The 24,188-nt window shown below is 38.4% G+C and overlaps 1 long non-coding RNA gene across 1 annotated transcript in view; it reads left to right on the top strand.

Annotated features, from left to right (window-relative positions):
• Positions 1–4,221: 4,221 nt before the first annotated feature.
• The window catches only part of LOC147998011 (uncharacterized), a 38,703-nt gene continuing 18,736 nt past the window's right edge, over positions 4,222–24,188 (top strand). The window contains exon 1 of the long non-coding RNA XR_015647312.1: positions 4,222–4,440. This is a non-coding gene — a long non-coding RNA (uncharacterized LOC147998011). The remainder of the gene's footprint in view (positions 4,441–24,188) is intronic.

Genomic DNA, 24,188 nt, shown 5'->3' with positions numbered 1-24,188 from the left:
CAGAAGGATAGATCCTGATTTTAAATCCATTGTGTTAGCCTGTGTCCTTTTACTGTTGAGTAGAGGACATTAATGCTTAAAGGTATTAATGAGATGTTGCGGGAGCAGGGTTTTTTTTTTTTTTTTTTTTTTTTTTTTTTTTTTTTTTTGCTTGCATGTTTTTTGGTTTTTGTGTTTTCGATTAGGATGTTTGAGTATGTATGTGAGTATTACATCTGTTCAGTAGGGTGCATGATTTTTTTTTGTTTGTATTTTTTTGTGTTTTTGGGGAGCTATTGGAGTATGCATGTGAATGTGAGATCCTTTCTGTAGGTTATGCTGTGTAATTATTAATTTCTAGGGGGAGGCAGAGATGTTTCAATTTCTGAAAATCCATCAATATAATTCACTATATAATGAAACTGAAACAGAAAAATCACATGATAATCTCATTAGATATTTAAAAAGCTTGCAAAAATATTCCAACCCACCTTCATGTTAAAAGGGTGAGAGCAATCAGGGATACGAGTCCTATGCAGAAACATAATAGAGGCAATGGACAGCAGGCCGGTACCCAGCATCAACCTAAATGGAAAGAAATGTAAAGCAATTCCATTAAAGTCAAGGACAATGTAAGGCTGCACACTCTCCCTGATTAGTATAGTATTTGAAATTATATCTAGGGTAAAAGCATAGTTCAAATTTGGTTCTGAAATGGAGTATTGCCAAGGCCTGTGAAGGAGGAATGGCACAGAGCTTTAGAAATCCTGGGGTATGGCCCACTCTTCAGCACAGTCTCGTTGAACCTTGGTGAGTCATGAACCCCACGAGGATTTCAGGCAGAGTGGTGCTCAGTTATTGCACTCATCCTCTCTTAATCTAAGAAGTGCATGAAAATCCTCATGGAGCTTTCTACCACTCAGAGGGCAGTGCCATTGGCATTTGCAATAAGAGTGATACAGGTCTTTTAGCAATTGCCTCTGGGGTAGATCATTGCTTCTATCATTGCCCGAGGAAATGTAGAATGATTAGCGAGGACCACAACCCATTAAAAGCTTTTGGAAAAATAAAATTGTTTGTGAAGCTGGCTAAGATCTTTTCCCTACTGACTCTGATATAAAAAACAATGTATGGAACAATTTGTAGTTCGGAAAGGCTGGGATCTTTTAAGGTCAGGGATCAAGAACTATGGCGGCACAGGCTAATGGTGTGACTGTCACAAATGCTGGACTGTTGATGACTGCTTTCTGAACCAGTTTTACCCTCAGCTTCCTGATAGGATTTAATAAGGTTTGCCAATCACAGATGTGCATTCTGATCATTTAAAGCAGATATAACATTTTTATACAGATGTTTAGATTTCTGTTTCTAAAAGATTCTTACAAGTATCCTTTTAAGGATAAATAATACAATACTTTACCATTTCTCTGTGAATTCAAATTGCTTACTTATGAAGTTACGTTGACCTTGGGAGCAATTTGTTTTCTTTAGGTGTACTATATAATGTTTGTTCTAATACAGTACTGGGTATCACTTTTTTCATCACTAAGCAAGAGAAGAAAACTAGAATATGATCACATTTGTAATACAATATTCAATAAATTAAAGGTCTATAGGGAAAATACTGCCCGTTGCGAAACAGAGAAAACCTAGAAAATTGAACTGTATGTCACAGGAATAATCCTGGGAGTATAAATATTATCTAGAAGAATCACCTCCACTCCATCTTCCTAAATCTTTTCTACCCGTGACATGCCCCTGACTAACTTTCACCATTCAGAGCATGTAACCACTAATGAAGAAAAGAGAAGTATCTAACTTTATAGAGAGATGGAGTACGTAAATGTTTCCACTGTGACACAAGAGACTCTCCTGGAAAAGGCACTCTTGAAACTGGTCAATGTAAGGAAAGCTGTTCAGCATGTAGGCCATGGGCGTTCTAAGAGACATTATCATTAGGCCCTCTCTGAAAAATCTCTTGTAACCTAGAGAGCCCTAGCAACTTTTGTGAGGTCACAAGTGTTGTCCTGATAGCATCTGCCTCTCAGATATTTCTTCAGTACCCCTAGAGCTTACTAATTGGCCTTTAATTCAGAATAAACAGACATTTTTGAAGGGAGAACAAAGAGGATGAAGAAATCAGAGATGTTCAAAGAAAGCTTCCCTTCTGTTTTGGTATCAAAAAGGAAGAATTACCTGGTCCATTTGAGAGCTCAGTGAGTCCGGGGTAGGTGTTTAGTGGGTTCCCTGAAGAGACAGCCTTCATCTCAGCTTTCCACATATGGGAATGAGGACATGGGAGCCTCTCAAAATCATCTGGACTTACCTGTTCTTATGGTTCCTGGAAGTCAGAGAGTTTATATCATTCATTTCTTTATTCCAAAAGCCAAGGGATGGAAAGGGCACAGTTGTTTTCCTGAGAGTGCATGGCCTTTATTCTTTTTGACAAGAAGAAAAGGGACTTAAAGAACACGGGAAGGATAAGTTTTATAACCCTAGCTCTGTGTAAACTCCTCCATGCTTTAGATTCCTATAGTGCAGTTTGTGCCTGACCCTGATATCTGGGATAGAGAAGAGCTTCTATTTTAAACATCATCATCTCAGTCCTTCAACTATTATTTCTATGACTGTCATTACCTGATAGTGACTCATTAGATTTCTGAGTCTATAGCTGTAACTAGCTGGTAGTTTTCTTTTCTTTTATTTCTTATATCTTTTATTTTTTACAAATTTTATTTCTTTTTTTAAAATGTATATTTATATATTTATATTTAAAATACTGTTTCCTTTTAGAATTTCCTCCCGTACGATCCCTAACAGGTCCCTCTCCACTTCTTCTATAAACCATCCCATTACTGTCCCTTCACATTCCCTTTAAATGCAAGTCAAACCAAGGGAGGACCAAGGGCTTAACCTTCCTTTGGTGCCCAACAAGGCCATCCTCTACTACAAATGCAGTTGGAGCCTTAGGTCTTTCCATTTTCCACCTTTGAATATTGGTCTCGTACCAGAAAGATCTGGTTCATTGGCATTTTTGTTCTTAAGGGTTGAAAGCCTTTTCAGCTCTTATTATCCTTTCTCAGAATCTACCAACTGGAACTCCATTTCCAGTTTACTGGTTTGCCATTGACATTCACATTTGTATTTGACATGCTCTAGCTTTGTATCTCAGGAAATATCTATATCTGTTTCCTGGCAGAATGCATTTCTTAGCTTCATCAATGTTATCCAGTTTTGGTGGTTGAATATATATATATATATATATATATATATATATATATATATATATATACTTTAGGTGCTTCCTACACCTATTAGGTTAGGTGGAATGATTACATGGATTCTGCACAACTAGGTCAAGAATGTAGAGTTTGCAAATGAGTATATCAAAGAGACTCCCTCCTGTACTTATGAAGGTATATAGTTGAGGTTTCACTGTTCCTCAAGTCTTTCTTCCCCCTGCCCATGCTCCTGTTTCTTATATATGACATTAAGGAAGAATCATGGCAACACATCTAAAACCTTCAAGTCTGGCCATGGGAACACAGGAAGTAGATAATGTAGTACAGATATCAAATGTGAATAGAGAAAAGAATTGTATACTCCATGTGGTCCTTTGCTTTATTGATGTTGGTAATTTTTGAATAACATAAGGATTTGGGAATTTATAATTGAAGTAGGTACACCATATTTACACTGTTATTCTCCGTCTATAGATGGGCCCACTTTGTTTCCAAAATCATAGCAGAGAATGGAATTTGAAAACAGAATTTTTGAGTACATATTCAGGAATATTTATAATGTCCCCTATGAAGGAATGTACAATAGGAAAGTGAAATACAATATTCATTCAACGAAAGGTGTGTAGGTAAAGTACTGGCCTTTATAAAATTAAGAAAACCTAGAAAATTGAACTGTATGTCACAGGAATTGACCTGGGAATAAAAATATTATCCAGAAGAATCTCCTCCACTCCAAGTTCCTAAATAATTTCTATCCATGCCATGCCCCTGACTCATTTTCTCCATTCAGATGTCACTAGCTTTAGAGAGATGGAGAACGAAAGTTTCCACTGTGTCACAGGAGACATACCTAAATTGGCACCCTCAGAACTGGTTAATGTAAGGAAAGCTGTTTAGAGTCAGGCCATGGCAGTTCTCAGTGACAATATCATTAGGCTCTCCCTGAAAAATCTCTTGTATCCTTGAGAGCACTAGCTTCTTCTGTGATGTAATAAGTGTTGTCCTGACTGCAAATGCCTCTCAGATATTACTTCAGTACCTATAGGTTTTACTAATTGGCCTCAAATTCAGGGGAAACAGTCATTAGGGAGGGAGAACAAAGACGATGAAGAAATCAGAGATGGGGAGAACGAAGCTGGTCTTCTGTCTTGGTATAAAAGAAGGAAGAAATACATCATCCCTGAGAAATCTCACTGAAGCCTTGGTAGGAGTGGAATATGTAAGTTGAAGAGATAGAATTGATCTGATCCTTCCACACATGGGATCAGGAGCTGGGAGCCTCTCAGAAGAATCTGGACTTCCCTGCTTCTAATGGTTCCTGGAAGTCAGAGAGTTTATATCATTAATTTCTTTCTCCCAAAAGCCAGGTGTTTGGAAGGACACTGTTCTTTTCCTTAGAGCTCATGGATTTTTGTTCTTATTGCCCAGAAGAAAATGGTCCTAAGGAAGAAGTGAAAAATAAGTATACTTACCTCAGCTCAGAGTAAACTCCTCAATTATTTGGATACTTATAGAAGAGTAAGTGTCTGATACTGGTATTTGGGAGAGAGAAGTGCTCCAAATTTAATCTTCATCATCTCAATCTTTCCACTAGTATTATTCTGACTATAAATCCCTGACAGGAACCCTTTGGATTACTGACTCAATAGGTCTGATTAGCTGCTAATTATCTTTTGTTTTTTTTTCCTTTTTTTTTTAGCAAATTTTATACCTTTTTTTTTTGGTTCTTTTTTTCGGAGCTGGGGACCGAACCCAGGGCCTTGCGCTTCCTAGGTAAGCGCTCTACCACTGATCTAAATCCCCAGCCCCGTATATACCTTTTTTAATTGGATATTTCTATATTTACATTTCAAATGTTATTTCCTTTCCCAGTTTCCTGTCCTTAATATTCCTAGCTGGTCCCCTTATCCTTATCTATAACCTTTACTGTGCTTTGACATTCCCTTTAACTAGGGAGAACCAAGGGCTTCTCCTTCCATTGATGATCAACATCGCCATACTATGCCACATATGCAGTTGGAGCCACAGGTCTGTACATAAACAGTCATGGAATATTGGTTTAATACCAGAAAGCCCTGGTTAATTGAACTTGTTGTTCTTATGGGGGTTGAAAGCCCATTCAGCTCTTGTAATCCTTTCTCAACATCTACAAACAAGGGGTCTGTATTCAGTTCTCTGGTTTGCCACTAGCAATCACTTCTGTATTTGACATGCTCTAGCTGTGTCTCTCATGAAAGATCTAAAACCATTTATTGGCAGAATGCAATTTTATCTTCTTCAATCTTATCTAGTTTTTGTGCCTGATATATATATATATATATATATATATATATGTATATGTATATATATACACATATATATATACATACATACATATATATAAGTGAATACATACATACATATATATATATATAAGTGAATACATACATACATATATATATATAAGTGAATACATACACACACATATATACATATATACATATATACATATATACATATATACATATATATACATTTATATATATATATATATATATATATATATATATATATATATATATATATATATACAATTTTGGTGGATCCTACAACTAGGAATTTTGGTTTAATATTTGGATGGATTCTGCATAACAAGGTGAAGACTATAGGATCCACAAGTGACAATTGCAAATAGACTCCCTCCTGTTTTTTATAACCTATTGAATTTGAGGTTTCATTGGACCACAAGCCATTCCTATCACTGCCCATCACTCAGAAACTGATGTGTGGCCTGAAGAAAGAATCATGGTAAAACATCCAAAACCCACAAGCCTATCCCTGGGAACACAAGAAGGTAGATATTAGAGGACTGATATCTAATAGAACTTCAGAACCACATTCTATACTCCATGTTGTCCTTTGCTTTACTGATGTCTTGTAATTAATGGATAAAATATGGATTTGGGAGTTGATCATTAGAAGTAGGTACACAATATTTCCACTCTTATATTCACTCTATAGCTGAGCCACGTTTGATACCAAATTCATTGCAAAAAATGGAATTTGAAAAATGAAATTTTGAGTACACATGCAGGAACATATATAATGTCCCCTGTAAATGAATTTACAATCAGAAAATATAAAACAATATTCACTCAATTAAAGTTCTGTAGGGAAAATACTGGCACCAGCAAAACAGGGAAAACCTAGGGAATTGAACTTTATGTCACAGGATTTGACCGGAGAATAAAATTAATCTCCAGAAGAATATCTTTCCTTCTGTGTTCCTAGATCTTTTCTACCCATGACAAGCCCCTGACTAACTTTCTTGATTCAGAGCATGTAATCACTAATAAAGCAGAGAGAAGGCTCTAGCTGTACAGAGATGTAGCATGTAAATGTTTCTACTGTGTCACAGGAGACACTACTGGAAAGTGCACAACCAAATCTGGTCAATGCAAGGAAGCTCTTGAGCAGGTAGGCTATCGCAGTTCCATCATCATTAGGCCCTCCTTGAAAATTCAATTGTGTCCTGGAGAGCCGTAGCTTCTTCTGTGATATCACAAGTTTTGTTTTGACAGCAACTACCTCCTTCCATATGTCTATGGTTTAGTAATTAGCATCTAATTCAGAGTACAGAGCGATTTGGGAGAGAGAACAAATAGGAAGAAGGGATCAGATATGGGGATGAGGAAGCTGGCCTCTTGTCTTGGTATAAAAGTAAAGAAGAAATAAGTGGTTTTTGGAAAACACCCTGAGCAGATGGCTTTAGTTCTTTTGTTCTTCTATGGGTTAACCGAGCTCTTGGAGAAGTTGGTGAACATCCTAAAGACCTTTTGGCAGATGGTAAAGTTTCTAGACACCCTTTTTGTATTTCAATGATCCTAGGGATTGTATGACTAAAGGTAATTGTTTTCTAGGACGAGTGCTAGAGCAAGATAGATTTTTAGGTGCTTTAAAAGACATGGAATTTTTCTGATATACTTAAACTAATGGCACAAGGTCTAAATGATTTTTTTTCGATGTGGACTTTCCCTCAGACCTTTGGTAATATAAAAAAAAAGGTTTTATATGTTTGAAGTCTAATTTGCACAATGACAAACCACTTTGAGCATGGAGACACTTTCTGGAGCCCTAGAGAGGGGTGAAGAAATTCTCTTAAACCCTAGGGTAGACGGTGAACATGCATTTTTTGTAGAAGGAGGAGTTACTTGAGCATCTTGGGACAATATGGAATGTCCAGCAAGTCCTTTCAAGGAATGGCATCTTTGCAAACTTCCTTCATATTTTTTGGAAATTCCATGGCCCTTTGGACAGATGGATAAGGTTAGGACTCACCTGAGGAGAAGATGTAGCTTTTGCTGTCTCTTTGGCTGCAGAAGATGGCACAAGATCCCTTTTGGCAGAAGGGGGATGTTTGAAACTATCTTCTTTAGAGGAAATTTCTCAAGACTACATCAGAAGGATCAAATCTTAACCTTTTTTTTTATAGAAACTGGATGCCTGTGGTCCACTTTGGTAGAGGGAGAATGTCGCCTCTTTATCCCCAGAGTGGACATGTTAAATAAATCTACTTAGGTATATGGGGATAGTTCTAAAATATGCTGTTCAGATACAGTAGATCCTAAGACATCCTTCTCAGATGAGGAAGGTCTTAATGTACCGTGTATACGTGTAGAATCCTTACTGTGATATAAGAATGGAGGGTATGTATTAGAGCTACCTCTGAAAATGTGACCTCTCCCTGAGCATCATAGACATATTCTAGATATTGTTTTGTAACTGTGGAAGTTCCAAGAGAATTTTTCTTCTGCTGGAGAAGTGGAAACCGACTTTCCTATAGAAGTGTCAGGTTTCCTAGCCTGCTTGAGAGGCAAAACAGGCTCTAAAGCCCCTTCAGAAGATGAGGTAAAATCCAGAGCTTTTGAGGTATTTGGCAGATGTTCTGGGTCTGCTTGTGGGTATAAAGAAGGAATGGCAATCTTTTCTGAATATTTGGAAGAGTGTGTAGCATCTTCTGTAGTTGGGGAAGATGGCTGATTTTGAGGAGATAAGGAAGTTCCTATAGCCTACTGTGGAATTTGTGGAGGTCGTATTCATTCTTTTACACTAATGGAATACAAGGAATCCCTTTCCTCAGTTGTTGAGGATGCTACAGACTCTGGTGTTCGCATTTCATGGTTCACATATGGTTGGGTCCATAACCTTCTCTACAGATGGAATCTGTCCTAGAATATCTTTTGTATATGTGTCACATCCACAAGACATTTCTAAAGATGTGGCTATGGGTAGACCTCCTTTTGTAGAAGTTTCTTGTCCCACAGTCTCTTTTTGAGATAGAGTAATACTCAGAGAATACTGCTCAGTTTTGGGAAGTTCTAGCATCTCTGATGTATATGTGGAAAATTTTGGAGCCTCTGCTTTCAGTACAGAACGACTTAGAGTCCCCTGAGGAGGTAGGGGATATAAAATATCTTCTCTGCACATTGTATAAATATGGAGTCTGCATGGCTCATTGACAGTGTGTTTTTATAAACTTGGCTTTTGTGGGCCTAATGGGATGTCAGGAGGGTCCCTTCAGTGGTAGAGGATATTTGAATAATTCTCTATTATGTAGGGACATTTGAAGTACTGGGGGATATGGTGAGGCTGCTAGAACATATTTTTTATGTGCAGAAGGCACAGGAGTTCCATCGGTGGATTCAGAAATTTCTACCACATCTTGCGTGGGTGTGGAACTCTCAAGAGCCCCTTCTGAAACTGTCAATGGTCCTTGATCTAATGGTGTACATGCAGAAAATTTTGTCTCTTCTTGGGCTGGTATGTGTGTTATGAGGTTCACTTGGGTATTTGTAACTGTATTTTGTACGCCTTGGATCATAAGTGATGATTTAAGCGCATTTTTAATAGTGGAGGACTTTGAATGTCCTCTTGGCTTAACAGGGTAGTTCTGCAATCCGCTTTGTCAGCAGAATCAGGTTTCAAACTCATTTTACCCGAAGCAGATTTCATAAGCACGTTGGTGGAGATAGGGCACATCTTTGACTGTCTTTGTGAATGGACAGAGCTCTCTGCCCTGCTTTGGCAGCTGGCAAAGGTATTAAAGTCTCTTCTGGAGAAGGGGCAGGACTTATTCCACTTGTGGAATATGAGAAATCAATGAGATTACCTTTAAGAGAAGAAGATTTCCAGCCCCCCTTTTTTTTTCTGATTGGGCCTGTTGTACCTCCCCTTAACCAGAGGCGTCTTCTCCAACAAAATTTGGAGGAGAACTGGAAAGACTGAGGACCTGTAAGATAGGGAGTGAACATTTGAAATCCTTTGGAAAGTCTGTGGGACAAGAGCTGAACACCCAGAAGAGTGTGCAATACTGAGACCCCAGCGAGGAGACCCTGCTACTTCTTCCCACATGTGCTCAGATCCCTAGCCCAAGAGGAAACTGCATAGTGCCACTGGACACATGAATATAGGAGCAGTCAATCTGCAGGAGCCCTGCAGTCCAAACTGCAGCTGAATCTGAACTTCTCTAAACAGTATTCTACACCCAAATGTCATGAGGGGTGGGGAAGTATTACACTGTCAGAGGGGCAGAAACCCATGAGAACTCTGCTCAAATTCCTGACTCAAGAAAAAAACACCTAGCTCCATCTGGGCCTCCTGTGCATAGGAACCTAGGAGCAGTAGGGTCAAGACACTTCTGGTTGCAGCCCTTATGGAAAGCTGAAAGTCAGCCCAACAAGTGAGTTCAGGCCTAAGAGAAGAGGTGATTCCAACTTTTCTGCTTGAAGCGAGCTCACTGGTTGACTCAGGACATGCAAAGGCAGAACTCCTCTGGGATCAGGCATTTCCAGTTTCTAGCTGGCTCCTGAACCTTGCTGATTCCAGCACAAAGCTCCCTTCTCCTAGAAACTGTGGGAGAGAGAGCTGATCACCCAGGAGTGTGGGCAATACTGAGCATACAATGCACACAGACTACCACTTCTGCCCACAATTGCCCACATCTCTGGCCCAAGACAAAATTGCATAGTGACTCTGGAATATAGGAGGAGTAAATCTACTGGAGCACCATGTTCCAGACTGTGCCTGGATCGGAACTGATCTTGTCAAACAGCTCCCTGTACCCAAATCATGATGGTGGGGTAACTAGAGCCTCAGATAAGCAGACACTCCTGGGAAATCAGAGGAGACTACTCTCTGCCCAGATTCCTGACTCAAAAGGAAAACACCTTGTACCATCTGTGCCCCCTCCCCCCACAGAGGGACCTAGGAGAAGTATGGGAATTTCCTTCTGGTTCCCGCCCACAGGGACAGCTGAAAGTAAGTGGACAGGAGCAACTACGTGCCTGAGAGCAGAATACTCTGTTCCTTTAACTGGGTAAAAGAAAACAGGAAAACAGGTCTACAGCAGCCCTGACACACGAGCCTACAGGACGGTCAAGCCACTGTCAGAAAGAGCAAGACAAGCTAATTCCAGAGACCACCTGATGGCCACAAGAAAGCACAGGAACACAAACAACAGAAACCAAGACTACTTGGGCTCAACAGAACCCAATTCTCCCATCAAAACAAACACTGGATATCTAAACACACCAGAAAAGGAAGATCTAAATTTAATTTCACATTTATCATGACGATGGAGGATGTTAAGACTAATAACTCCCTTAAGAAAATGCAGGACAATAGAAAAAACTGAAGTAAACAAATATAATGCAAGAAAGAGGGAACACAAAACTACCTTAAAGAACTACTTGAAAAACAGCATAACAGGAGAAGGAAATAAACAAAACCACCCAGGAGTTAAAAATGGAAATAGAAACAATAAAGTAAGCACAAGGAAGATAACCCTGGAAATGGAAAACCTAGGACAGAGACCAGGAGTCATAGAAGTGAGAATCACCAACAGGATAAAAGACATAGAAGACATAATCTAAGGAGCAGAAGAATCACACAACTGTCAAACATAATGTAAAACAGAAAAGACCTAGCTCAAAACATAAAGGATATCCAGGACACAATGAGAAGATCAAACCTAGTCTTAACAGGTATAGAAGAAAGTGAAGACTGTCAACATCAAGGGACAGTGATATCTTCAACAAAATTATAGAGTAAAACTTCCCTAATCTAAAGAAAGAGATGCCCATAAACATACACAAAGCCTACAGAACTCCAAATAGATTGGACCAGAAAAGGATATCCTCCCATCACATAATAGTCAAAACACCAAATGCACAAAACAAATAAAAATGTTAAAAACTGTAAGGAAAAAGGTCAAAATATATAAAGACAAAGCTATCATAATTAAATCAGAATTCTTTCCAGATACTATGAAAGTCAGAAGATCATAGACAGATGTCATACAGACACTAAGAGAATAAAAACACCATCCCAGGGTACTGTATCCATCAAAACTCTCAATTAACAAAGACGGAGAATCCAAGATATCCCATGACAAAACGAAATTTACACAATACCTTTCTACATATCTAGTCTTACAAAGGACACTAACTGGCAAGACCGAACACAAGGATTCAAGTAAAACCATAGATAAAGCAAGAAATTAATCTTTTCACAACAACACATAGAGAAGAGAAGCACACAAACATAAACTAACCTCCAATTATGAAAAGAACAATGTGACCATCACTATTCCTTAATATCTCCAACATCAATAGACTCATTCCTCACTAAAAATACACAGATTGACACACAATATGTAATGAGGACCCAGCATTTTGCACTACAGGAAACACACTTCAGAGACATAGACAGACACTACCTCAGAGTAAAAGGCTGGAAAACAATTTTCCAAGCAAATGGTCTGAAGAATATATAAAATCGACTTTCAACCAAAAGTCATCAAAAAGCATAAGGAAGGACACTTCATATTCGTCAAGGGAAAAATCCACCAAGATGAACTCAAAATCATAAATGTCTATGCTCCAATTACAAGGGCTCCTACATACACATAAGAAACCTTACTAAAGATCAAAGCACATATTGCACCGCAAAAAAATAATAGTATAAGATTACAACACCCCATTCTCATCACTGGACAGATCACAGAATCAGAAATTAAACAGAGATATAGACAGACTAGCAGAAGGTATAAACCAAATGGACTTAACAGATATTTACAGAACATTCTATCCTAAAACAGAAAGATAAACCTTCTTCTCACAGCCTCCTGGCACTTTCTCCAACATTAATCATATAATCAGTCAAAAAGCAGGCCTCAAAGCATACAGAAAGATAGAAATAATCCAACGCATCCTATCAGACCACCATGGGCTAAGGCTGTTCTTCAATAAAAATTAGGAAAGAACGCCCACATATACATGGAAGTTGAACAATTTTTTTACTCAATGATAACTTGGTCAAGGAAGAAATAAAGGAAGCAATTAAAGACTTCTTAGAATTCACTGAAAATGAAGGTACAACACACCCAAACTCTTGGAACACAATGAAAGCTGTGCTAAGAGGAAAACTCATAGCTCTGAGTGCCTGCAGAAAGAAACAGGAGAGAGCATACATCAGCAGCTTGACAGCACACCTAAAAGCTCTAGAACAAAAAGAAGCAAATACATGCAGGAGTAGTAGAAGGCAGAAAATAATCAAATTCAGGGCTGTAATCAACCAAGTAGAAAAAAAGGGACCATACAAAGAATCAACAGAACCAATACCTGATTCTCTGAAAAAATCAACAGGATATATTAACCCAAAGCTAGACTAAGCAGAGGATACAGAGAGTGTGTCCAAATTAACAAAATCAAATATTAAAAAGGGAGACAGAACAGCAGAATCAGAGGAAATTAAAAAAAAATTGCTGTACTACAAAAGCCTAGGTTCAAAAAACTTGAAAATCTGGAAAAAAAAGACAATTTTCCAGACAAATACAAGATACCAAACCTAAATCAGGAAAAGATAAACCATTTAAACAACCCATAACTCCCAAAGGAATACAAGCAATCATCAAAACTCTCCCACCCAAAAAGAGTCCAGGATTAGATGGGTTTAGTGCAGAAATCCATCCAAAATTCATTGAAAAATTCATAACTATACTGTCCAAACTATTCCATAAAATTGAAACAGATGGAGTACTACCAAATTGCTTTCATGAAGTCACAATTACTCTTATAACTAAAACAAAGAAAGACTCAACAAAGAAAGATAACTCAGACCAATTTCTCTTATCAATATCAACACAAAAATACTCAATGAAATTCTTGCAAACCTATTCATACAACACATTAAACAATCATCTACTATGTTTAAGTAGGATTCATCCCAGGCTTGCAGGGATACTTTAATATACAGAAAACAAACACCATAATTCACTATATAAACTCCAAGATAAAAACCACATGATCCTTTCATTAGATGCTGAGAAAGATTTTGACAAAATTCAACATCACTTCATGAAAAAAGTCCTGGAAAGCACAGGAATTTAAGGCCCACACCTAAACATATACAGCAAATCCGTAACTAACATTAAACTAAGTGGAGAGAAACTTAAAGCAATCACACTGAAATCAGGGACTGAACAAGGGTGCCCACTCTCTCACAACTTATTCAATATAGTTCTAGACATCTTAGTCAGAGCAAGCAGACACTGAAGGAGGTCAAAGGGATATAGATTGGAAAAGAAGAAGTTAAAATAGCACTGTTTGTAGTTGATATGATTGTATACTTAGTGACCTCAAACATTCCACAAGAGAATTACTAAGCCTGATAAACATTTCAGCAAAGTGGCTGAGTATAAAAATAACTCTGCACAAAGCTAAACAAGCAGAGAAAGAAAGTAGGGATATGACACCGTTCACAATAGCCCCAAATAATATAAAATGTCTTGGGGTGACATTATCCAAGTAAGTAAAAAATATGAGCATATGAGCAGAACCTCAAGTCTCTGAAGAAAGTGAAGGAGATTTCAGAAGATGGAAAGATCTCCCATGTTCATGGACTGGCAGGATTAATACAGTAAAAATGGCCATTATATTAAACGCAACCTACATATTCATTCCAATCCCCATCAAAATTCCAATCCAATTCGTCAAAGATTTAGACAGAACATTCATTAATTCATCTGTAATAAAAAAAAACACAGAATAGCTAAAACTGTCCTCAACAATAAAAGGACTTCCATGGGAATCACTATCCCTAAACTCAAGCAGTATTACAGGGCAACAGTGATAAAAAAAAAAAAAAAAACTGTATGGCGTTGTGACAGAGGCAGGCAAATAAACCAGTCGAATAGAATTGAAGACCCAGAAATGAACCCCTACAAACATGGTCACTTAATTTTTGAGAAAGAAGTCAAAACCATCCAATGGAAAAAAAGACAGCATTTTCAGCATGTGGTGCTGGTTCAACTGTGGGTCAGTATGTAAAAGATTGCAGATCAATCCATTCTTACTGCCCTGTAGAAAGCATAAGTACAACTGGATCAAGGACCTCCACTTCAAACCAGATACACTCCAACAAATAGAAGACAAAGTGTGGAAACATGTCAAACACATGCTCACTGGAGAAAATTTTCTGAACAAAACACCAAAGGCTCATGTTCTAAGATGAAGAATCAACAAATGTGATCTTAAAAAAACTGAAAAACTTCTGTAAGGTACAGGACACTGTTGTTAGGATAAAATGGAAACCAATAGATTGGAAAAAGATCTTTACCAATCCTACAACTGATAGACAGCTTATATCCAAAATATACAAAGAACACATGAAGTGAGACTACAGGGAGACAAATAACCATTTGAAAAATGGGGTTCAAAGCAAAACAGAGAATTCACAGCTGAAGAATATCAATTGGCAGAGAAATACCTAAAGAAATATTCAACAACTATAGTATAAGGGAAATGCAAATCAAAACAACCCTGATATTCCACCTCACACCAGTGAGAATGTCTAAGATCAAAAACTCAGGTGAGAGCAAATGCTGGAGAGGATGTGGAGAAAGAGGAACACTCCTCCATTGTTGGTGGGATTGCAGACTGATATAACCATTCTGGAAATCAGTGTAGAGGTTCCTCAGAAAATTGGACATTGAGTTATCTGAAGACACAGCTACACCTATCTTGCGCATATACCCAAAAGATGCCCCAATATATAACAAAGACATGAGCACCACTATGTTCATAGTAGCCTTATTTATAATAGCCAGAAGCTGAAAGAACCCAGATGATCTTCCACAGAGGAATGAATACAGGAAATATGGCACATCTAACCAATGGAGTGTCATTAAGAGATACATTGAAATGCTAGCACTCTATACAACAGGGTTTTAGAGTCCCTTAGTGAGAGAATGGTCTTTTACAGCAAGGTCTTCATTATCAGACTTTGATTTAACCCATCTACCAATGAAGTGAAATTATCCCAGACATAAAATAGTGCCTCTCCAGAAACAGCTTTTATCCACAAATACGCATCTACTTCTATTTCATAATTGTCATGTTTATATGGGTTTAGGATACAAAATGTTCTGATTTATTAATGATATTTAAGTATTATTTGGGGTAATTTTGAAATTTTCAAAGGAGCAAACCTATTTTATGATTGTATTCCATACTACTTGTAATTTGATCTTGAAGAATTTCATGAAAACTGAAGTATCGAAAATGTATATCTTCCCATTGAAAATTTGTAACATCAATCATGTGAAACTCCCGCTGAACCTCAGTGTATTGATTTCTCTGAAAGCATTTATAGACTCTCCTACTGCATTATTGCAACTCTACAGAAGCTTCACTCCCATAGTGGCAGTTCCAGATCAGATGTAAACAAACAATTTTCTTTGCCTTGGAAAAGATTTAAAATATTTTCATTAACTTTTTATATGAAACTAGTAAGGATTTTGAGAAAAGGGGGCAGACAGGCCCCAGAAAGTATGTTTTTAAAATTCTTTTCTTAAAATTAGACTTTTTCATGCAATATATTTGAATTATGATTACTCTACCCTCTATTCCCCCCTTCTATTCCTCTCCTATCATCTGTATCTACATCCTTCTGACTCTCAAAACAAACCATCATCTAAGGGATAAAAATAAAATGAAAGTTAATGAATTGGAGTAGAACAAAACAAGCATATAGAAAAGAGCCAAAACAAGGGTCAAGAATCAGATACAGACACAGAGACCCAGACTTCCATTCACACACTCTGGAATTCCATGGAAACATAAAACCAGGAAAAATATATACACAAAACATACAGAGCAAAAATTAATAGATAAATAAACATAAAACAAAATGAAAAAGACATTCTGAAGAAAAAGTCCTGACCCATTATGAGACAAGGATCCTCCAAAGATGATGTTCAGTTCCCTTAGTGCTTTATACGCAGTCTACCCTTAAAATTAGTTTGTGTACCCAGTGATATTCCCTTGGAGAAAACTAAGTTTTCATTTTCACACGATTATCCAATGGAGATAACTTCCAAATTAGAGGTAAGGTCATATGCAGGCCTTGGGTTCTTTCAAGGGCTTATTAATAGGTAAGGAGATCTGTGAGGTGCTGTCCACTGAGCATGATACAATTGTGGCCCTCCAGAACTCAAAATGCTTACATCTATCTGAACAGACCCTATATAATATTGACACTGCCTATTCAAAAGAACTAAGTGAAGTGCTGGAGAAGAGAGAATGATGTAGCCATGGGTGTCTTACTTCATGAAAGTAGATTTTAAGAGACTAAAATTTACTATGAGTTGGTGTCTCAAAGTAACACCAGAAATTACACTGTTAACGTCTCACTAACACAACTGCCTAAACAACAGCTGAGGAAGAGAGGGAATGGGGAAGAATGGAAGTTTAGTTCTCTTTCTGTTTAAATTCCTTCTTCCTCTTCTTCTTCTTCTTCTTCTTCTTCTTCTTCTTCTTCTTCTTCTTCTTCTTCTTCTTCTTCTTCTTCTTCTTCTTCTTCTTCTTCTTCTTCTTCGTCTTCTTCTTCTTCCTCTCCTCCTTCTTCTTCATCTTCGTCTCCTTTTCCTCCGTCTCCTCCTCCTTGTCTTCCTCCTGTTCCTCCTCCTTCTTCTTCCTCTTCTGCTTCTTCCTGCTCTTCTTCCTCCTCCTCAATCTCTTCTTCTTCCTGTTCTCCTTCCTCCTCCTCTTCTCCTTCTTCTTCTTCTTCTTCTTCTTCTTCTTCTTCTTCTTCTTCTTCTTCTTCTTCTTCTTCTTCTTCTTCTTCTTCTTCTTCTTCTCCTTCTCCTTCTCCTTCTCCTTCTCCTTCTCCTTCTCCTTCTCCTTCTCCTTCTCCTTCTCCTTCTCCTTCTCCTTCTCCTTCTTCTTCTTCTTCTTCTTCTCCTCCTCCTCCTCCTCCTCCTCCTCCTCCTCCTCCTCCTCCTCTTCCTCCTCTTCCTCCTCCTCCTCCTGCTCCTCCTCCTTCTTCTTCTTCTTCTTCTTCTTCTTCTTCTTCTTCTTCTTCTTCTTCTTCTTCTTCTTCTTCTTCTTCTTCTTCTCCTCTCCCTCTGGTTTGATGTGTAGGTCCTTGATTCACTTTGACTTAGGCTTTGTACATGGTCATAAAAATGAGATAATTTGCATTCTTCTTCATGCTGATTTCCAGTTGAACCAGAATTATTTTTGGAAAATGCTATGTTTCTGCCTTTGAATGGTTTTTATCTACTTTTCCAAATATAAAATGATAGGTGTGTGGGTTCATTTCTGTGTCTTCACTTCTATTCCACTGGTCTATCCATCTGTGTCTTTACCAATACCATGCAGTATTTATCACTATTGCTCTGTAATACTGCTTGAGTTCAAGGGTGATGATTCCCCCAGAAGTTCTTTTCTTGTGGAGGATAGTTTAAGCTCTTCTAGTTTTTTCTTATTCTAAATAAATTTGGAAATTTCTCTTTTTATCTCTATTAAAGAAGTGAGTAGGAATTTTGATGGAGATTGCATAGAATGTGTAAAATTAAATTGATTGGCAAAATGGTCATCTTTACTATATTAATCCTGTCAATCCATGAGCATGTAAGCTCTTTCTATCTTCTGAGATAGTATTCAATTTCTTTCTTCAGATACTTGATCTTTTGTCATACAGATCATTCACTTGCTTGAATAAACTTAAACCAAGATATTTTATATTATTTGGGACTATTGTGAAGTGTGTGATTTCAATATTTTCTTTCTCAGCCTGTTTATCCATTGAGGTGAGGAAGGCTACTGGTATGTTTGAGTTAATTTTATACCCTGACACTTTGATGAAGTTATTTATCAGGTTAAGAAGTTCTCTGGTGGTACTTTTGGGTCACTTAAGTATATACTATCATATCATCTGCAAATGGTGATATTTTGATATCTTCCCTTCCAATTTGTGTCAGTTTGACCCCCTTGTGGTCTGGTTTCTCTGACTATAACATGGAGTCCTGTTTTGAATGAGTAGGGAGAGAGTGGGCAGCCTTGTCTAGTCCCTGATTTTAGTGGGATTGCTTCAAGTTTCTTTCCATTTAGTTTGATGTTAGCTACAGGTTTCCTGTATATTTCTTACACTATATTTTGATATGAGCCTTCAGTTCGTGATTTTGCCAGGACTTTTAATCACATGGGCTGTTGAATTTTGTCAAATGCTTTCTCACCATCTAATGAAATGACCTTGCGCTCCTTATCTTTGAGTTTGTTTACATGATGGATTACATTTATGAATTTTCCTATATTAAACCATCCTTCCATCCCTTGGTTCAAGTCTACTTGATCATGATGGATGATTTTTTTGATGTGTTGTAATATTCGGATTGCAAGAATTTTATTGAGAATTTTTTCATCAATATCCCTAAGGGAAATTGGTCTGAAGTCCTCTTTCTGTGCTGAGTCTTTGTGTGGGCTAGGTATAAGAGTAATTGTGGATTCATATAAGGAATGTGGTTGTGCTCCATCTGTTTCAATTTTGTGGAAGAGTTTGGACAGTATTAGTATGAGGTTATCTTCCATTCTCATTTCCCTGCTTTCCCTATACCTAATTCCTGCAAAGGCCACTCCCTTCCCAACCTCCCCTCTAATTCAGTTTCCTCTCTCCCGCCATCCTCCTCAATATCAATTCTGGTAACTGCATTTTAAAGTCAATATTTAGGAAAAAACACTGAGAAAGTATAGGAAGTATCCCATAAGCAATTGTGGTTGATGTTTTGTCAAGATATGAACATATTTAATTTAATAGTTGTCAAAATTACTACATATACTGTTAGAAGAGACACTGTCTTCATTACCTTCAACATGAAGGAAAACCATTTATATATTCTTTTAAGTTATACAAGGGCATCTGTTAAATGAGTAACACACATCACACAACTTTATTACTTTGAAAGCTCTCTTTATTGCATATATTTACACAATGAAAAGTACAAAGGCTTAAACTCATGTGAGTGTACTTTGTTTCAAAGTTAAAGTTTAGATATACAGGTTGATGACAACAGCCATCTCAGACTCAGAGGGGTTAAATACATAAGGGCATCATCTATTACCTTACCTTTCTTCTTTCCTTTATTCCTGATTAAGACTCATCTCATTTGCAGCCCCTGCTGTGAGAGATGGATCAGAAAATGCCTGAGAGTCCACAGACCAGAATCCATCTATAGGAAAGAAAAAAGACTACATCTACAAATAGTACACGCACTCAAAACTTGTTTGTAGATCTTAACACTTGAAATAAAATGCAAAAAGAAACCCATTTTCTAGGATATTACAATATACAGGAAATGGTACCTGTAGGAAGCATTCTCAGGGGATTTTAAACTTCTGCACCTAAGAATGAAACTGCCTCCATGAAGGTGAAGATTTTTTTCTTTGGCAAGAAAGTCAGTCTGTCTCTTGACAGTTGTGCAGTCTGTTCATCACTAGAGCAACGGTGATGCTTTATGAATGTGCACAGATAAACACATACCAGTTTTCACTTCTTCAAATAATTTCAAGAAGAACCTGAAAGAGAATATATAATGTTCCACAGATGAAATATGGGAATTTAAATTAGCCAGCATAAATATGTTGTTAAAATTTCTGCCTTTATTAATTTTGACTATTTCTGCTATGAATAATAAGATGGTTATGTAATGTCTACCAATCCCCAAAGCCTGAAACATTGTGGAAAACTGTCTTATTTCTCCCCAACTTGGTTTTTGATCACCCTAATTTTCATTGCCCATCTAAATTCTCTGTTTCTCATGTAGATCTGAGGACTATGTGAGGATGTCACTCTCATGTAGAAGACCAAGGAACTTTCTGTACTTGCATGTATTTACTCATGGGAGCATGCAAATAAATCTTTCAGTTTCAAGAACTAAATCGTGGCTGTCCAAGACCCACATGAAACAAAATCTTTCTTTCTGCCATCAATGAACTTTAGCACACTGGTAACAACACAGATAACAATATAATGGAATAGTCCTGTAATAATAATAATAGTGATGATGATGATGATGATGGTGATGATGATGATGATGATGATGATGATGATGGAAAAATCCCCTCGAGGGATCACGTTATAAGGAAAATAAATGTTGAGATGTGTTTTTTTAAGTGATATTGTATCCAGGAAAGCAATTTTCAATAGAACAGACTCCTCTCACATGAAAATCACTCAAACTGTCATGGCTTCACAGAGAGAGTTGAGAATCAGAGTGGTCTTTTAGGACAAGAGAAAGATTCGCCAACATTCTATAAAGAAAAGCAATCCAGATATTTTGTGTGAGGATGGTTAGCTTATGCATGGCTAACACACACAACATATACACAAACACACAAACACACACGCAGACACATATATATGTACACACACACAGATACACAGAGACACACAGAAAGAGACATAGACAGTTAGACAAACAGACATTCACACAGAGAGACTGACAGTAACAGACAAACACACAGACACAGACACACATACACAGACACAAACACACAGACACACACACATATACAGAAGCACAGACACAGAGACGATAACCAATATACTGATACACACACAGACACAGACAGACACACACACACAGACAAACACACTTATGTACACACACACACACATACACACACACACACACACACACACACACACACACACTCATCTCTTGTCTCCTACCTAGAGTGTCCAGGTGCATAAAACGTGTGAAAGGATGAAGTGGACCCAGGAAACAGTTAGTCAGCAGAATATTGGTCTGCGTGCAAGTGAATTTTGGTGTCTTCCAAGGATTTCAGTGTCACAGCTCTGTTAGAAGGTATTCAGGGACACGCTATGGTTGTGTGCATATAATTTACTCAGGGTCAAAAGGGCTAAACGAACCTTGGAGAGCAGGAAGGGGTTTTTGTGTGCACTTACATCAGTTGCAGGCTTAAGGTACCAGGAAGTCCTCTATTGCTATATCTTTATAATCTCTGACCCAGCATCGGTCTGTTGTTCAGTGATCTCCATTTTACCTACTCAGAAATCGACTCCACTGAATGTGCCCCATACCCAACCCTGAGGTCCTACTTGCTCGATTTCAAAGGATTGCAGGTTCATGTTCTGCATTCTCTGTCAGAATAAATCCTCAGGAACGTGGCCCTCTAGACATCATGAATTAACCAGTGCTTCCATCGAGTTTCTGCATTAACCCGTATGTCCTCTATTTCTGGCCGGTTCTCTCTACACCCCGCTATCCCTCCATCTTCCCCTCTGAACTTCTGCTCCTGTCCTCAGTCGCACTCACTCACTCACAGAACCTGTTCCAGTTTTTCCTTTCAGATAGGTCGATGCTTTTCTTCTCAAGGTGCCTTCTCCTTTCCTTTGTCCTCTCTGCATTTGTGGATTGTAGATGGAATATGATTTATCTCACAGCCGATACCATGCATAGGTAAACGCCTGCCATGTTTGTGTCTCTAGGTCTCATTTCCCTCTTGGGCTGATTTTTTTTTTTCTAGTTTCATCTATTTTCTCTTTGGCTTCAGGATATCATGCCTCGACCACTATGATGTCATTCCCCCACCCCTATGATGTCATGCCCCACCCCCATGATGTCATGCCTTGGCCCCTTGTTAGAATGGTTGTATATATTCACCAGGTAACATTCTGAATTCTGCCCTGTCACCAGACTCCTCCAGGCACCCACCATTTACAGTTCTTCCTCCTATTCTCTCCCCTTCTACTCTTATTGAGTAGAGGACCCCTCTGGGTACACCCCGTCTCCTGGCACATAAAGTCTCTGCAGGACTAGACTCATCGTCTCCCACTAGGTCCTGAAAACGCAGCCCGTGTAGGAGAACAGGATCCACAGACAGGCGACGGGTTTACTGAACTCATGTGAGAACCATTGTGCTCCTCTACCTCTCTCAGTCCTTCCCTCAGCTCTTTAGTGAGACTCACTGAGCACTGTCTGATATCAAGCCCTGTGCCTGTGCATCTGTATCAGTCGGCTGCTCGTTGGAGCCTTGCAGAGGACAATAATGCTACTCTGCCGTCTGCAAACATAAGAAAGGACCATTAATAATGTCAGTGTTTGCCGTCTGCCCATAGGATAAGTCTCACATCCGGCCACTTTTCCTTTGGCCATTTCCTCATTTCCTCTTCCATCTCTCTCCGTGTGTATCTTATAGAGGGGGCAATTTCTGGGTCAAAATTTTGGGGATGTGTTTGGTTCCTTATCCTTCCACCTTGGGTCCTCTGTGGCTACAGAAATTGACCATTTCGGTGTCCGTATCCCCACTGTTACGAGTCTCAGCTAAAGTCACCCTCATGGACGCCAGGGTATCCTCACCCATCCCAGATTGCTGGCAAATCATAGAGATAGTACCAACCCTGGACAGTCACTGATTTCAGTTTATTCTCTTGGCGCTCTGTCCCTCTTGCTCATCTCTCCCAAGAAATGATTCTCAAACCCTATTTACCTTCCCATCCCCTCAGTCACCCAATCCTTTCCTTCCAACTGCCTCTTCTCATTACTTTGTTCCTCCTTCTGAGTGAAATTCAAACATTTTTCTTGGCCCTTTCTTATTGTTTATCCTCTTTGGTTCCATAGAACTTAGTGTGTGAATTCTGTACTTAATGGCTAATACCCTCTTTTAATGAATATATACATGTTATTTTGGGTCTCAATTACTTCATTCAGGACAATAATTTCTCACTCCATCTTCTTGACCGCAGCTTCTCAATGTCCTTATTTTTCTTTCTTTTTTTTTTTTCAGAGCTGGGGTCCTAATTTTTCATATGTGTATAGTATTTCATAGTGTAAATGAACTAAATTATCTGTAGCCACTGTTTGGTTGAGGGGCATCTGGCTTATTTCTATTTTCTGTTCATTATGAAGAAATCCACTAGGATCATGATGGAGCACATGTACTCTCTGCATGGCAGAGGTCTTTTCAGATATAAGACCAGTTGTAGTATAGCTGGGTCTTTAGGAAGAATATTCCCCATTTTCTCACAATCCACTGGACAGATATTGATAGCATTATACAGATTTGCTCTTCCCAAGCAAATGCAATTTGTATCCTGATATTTATTTGCTTCCTCAAAGGAGGTCTCCCCCCACCAACTAGCCCTCTATCATGGACACTGGTGATCACATATGAAACTTCTTCCCATTTTAACCGGTCAGTAAATGCTAGAGCCTATTACAGATAGCCGGAGGGGAAAGTTGGTACTGGAGGTATGACAGTGGGGTTAGGTAGAGAGGCAGAAGAGGGTAAGAGGGGAAGGGAGAGGACTGAAGAAAAAGAGGAGGAAGTAATGATGGAAACAATCCATGTGGCCTGAAGAATGCACATGTAGCAGGGGTTTTATTGTTGGAGTATAAGTTATGATAACGTTGGATCTACCCAATACACGTTTATAGATTATAATTATAATAAACAGATTGTGTGTTTTCTTTATGGGTCATTGGGTTTGGAAATTCCAACAAGCTTTCCTCAACAGTATTTCTGAATCAAATTTTCTGTTAATAGAGATCACCCCTTGTAGGGGCTCTAACCATTGCTCCATAGTCCAGTAGATACAGCTGTTTCTTCCTCAGTCATGTCTCTTGTA

This window comes from Rattus norvegicus, chromosome Y, assembly GCF_021556685.1.
Source record: "Rattus norvegicus strain SHRSP/BbbUtx chromosome Y, alternate assembly SHRSP_T2T, whole genome shotgun sequence".
NCBI classification, from domain to species: Eukaryota; Metazoa; Chordata; class Mammalia; order Rodentia; family Muridae; genus Rattus; species Rattus norvegicus.
This window is presented reverse-complemented; position numbering and strand designations above follow the sequence as displayed.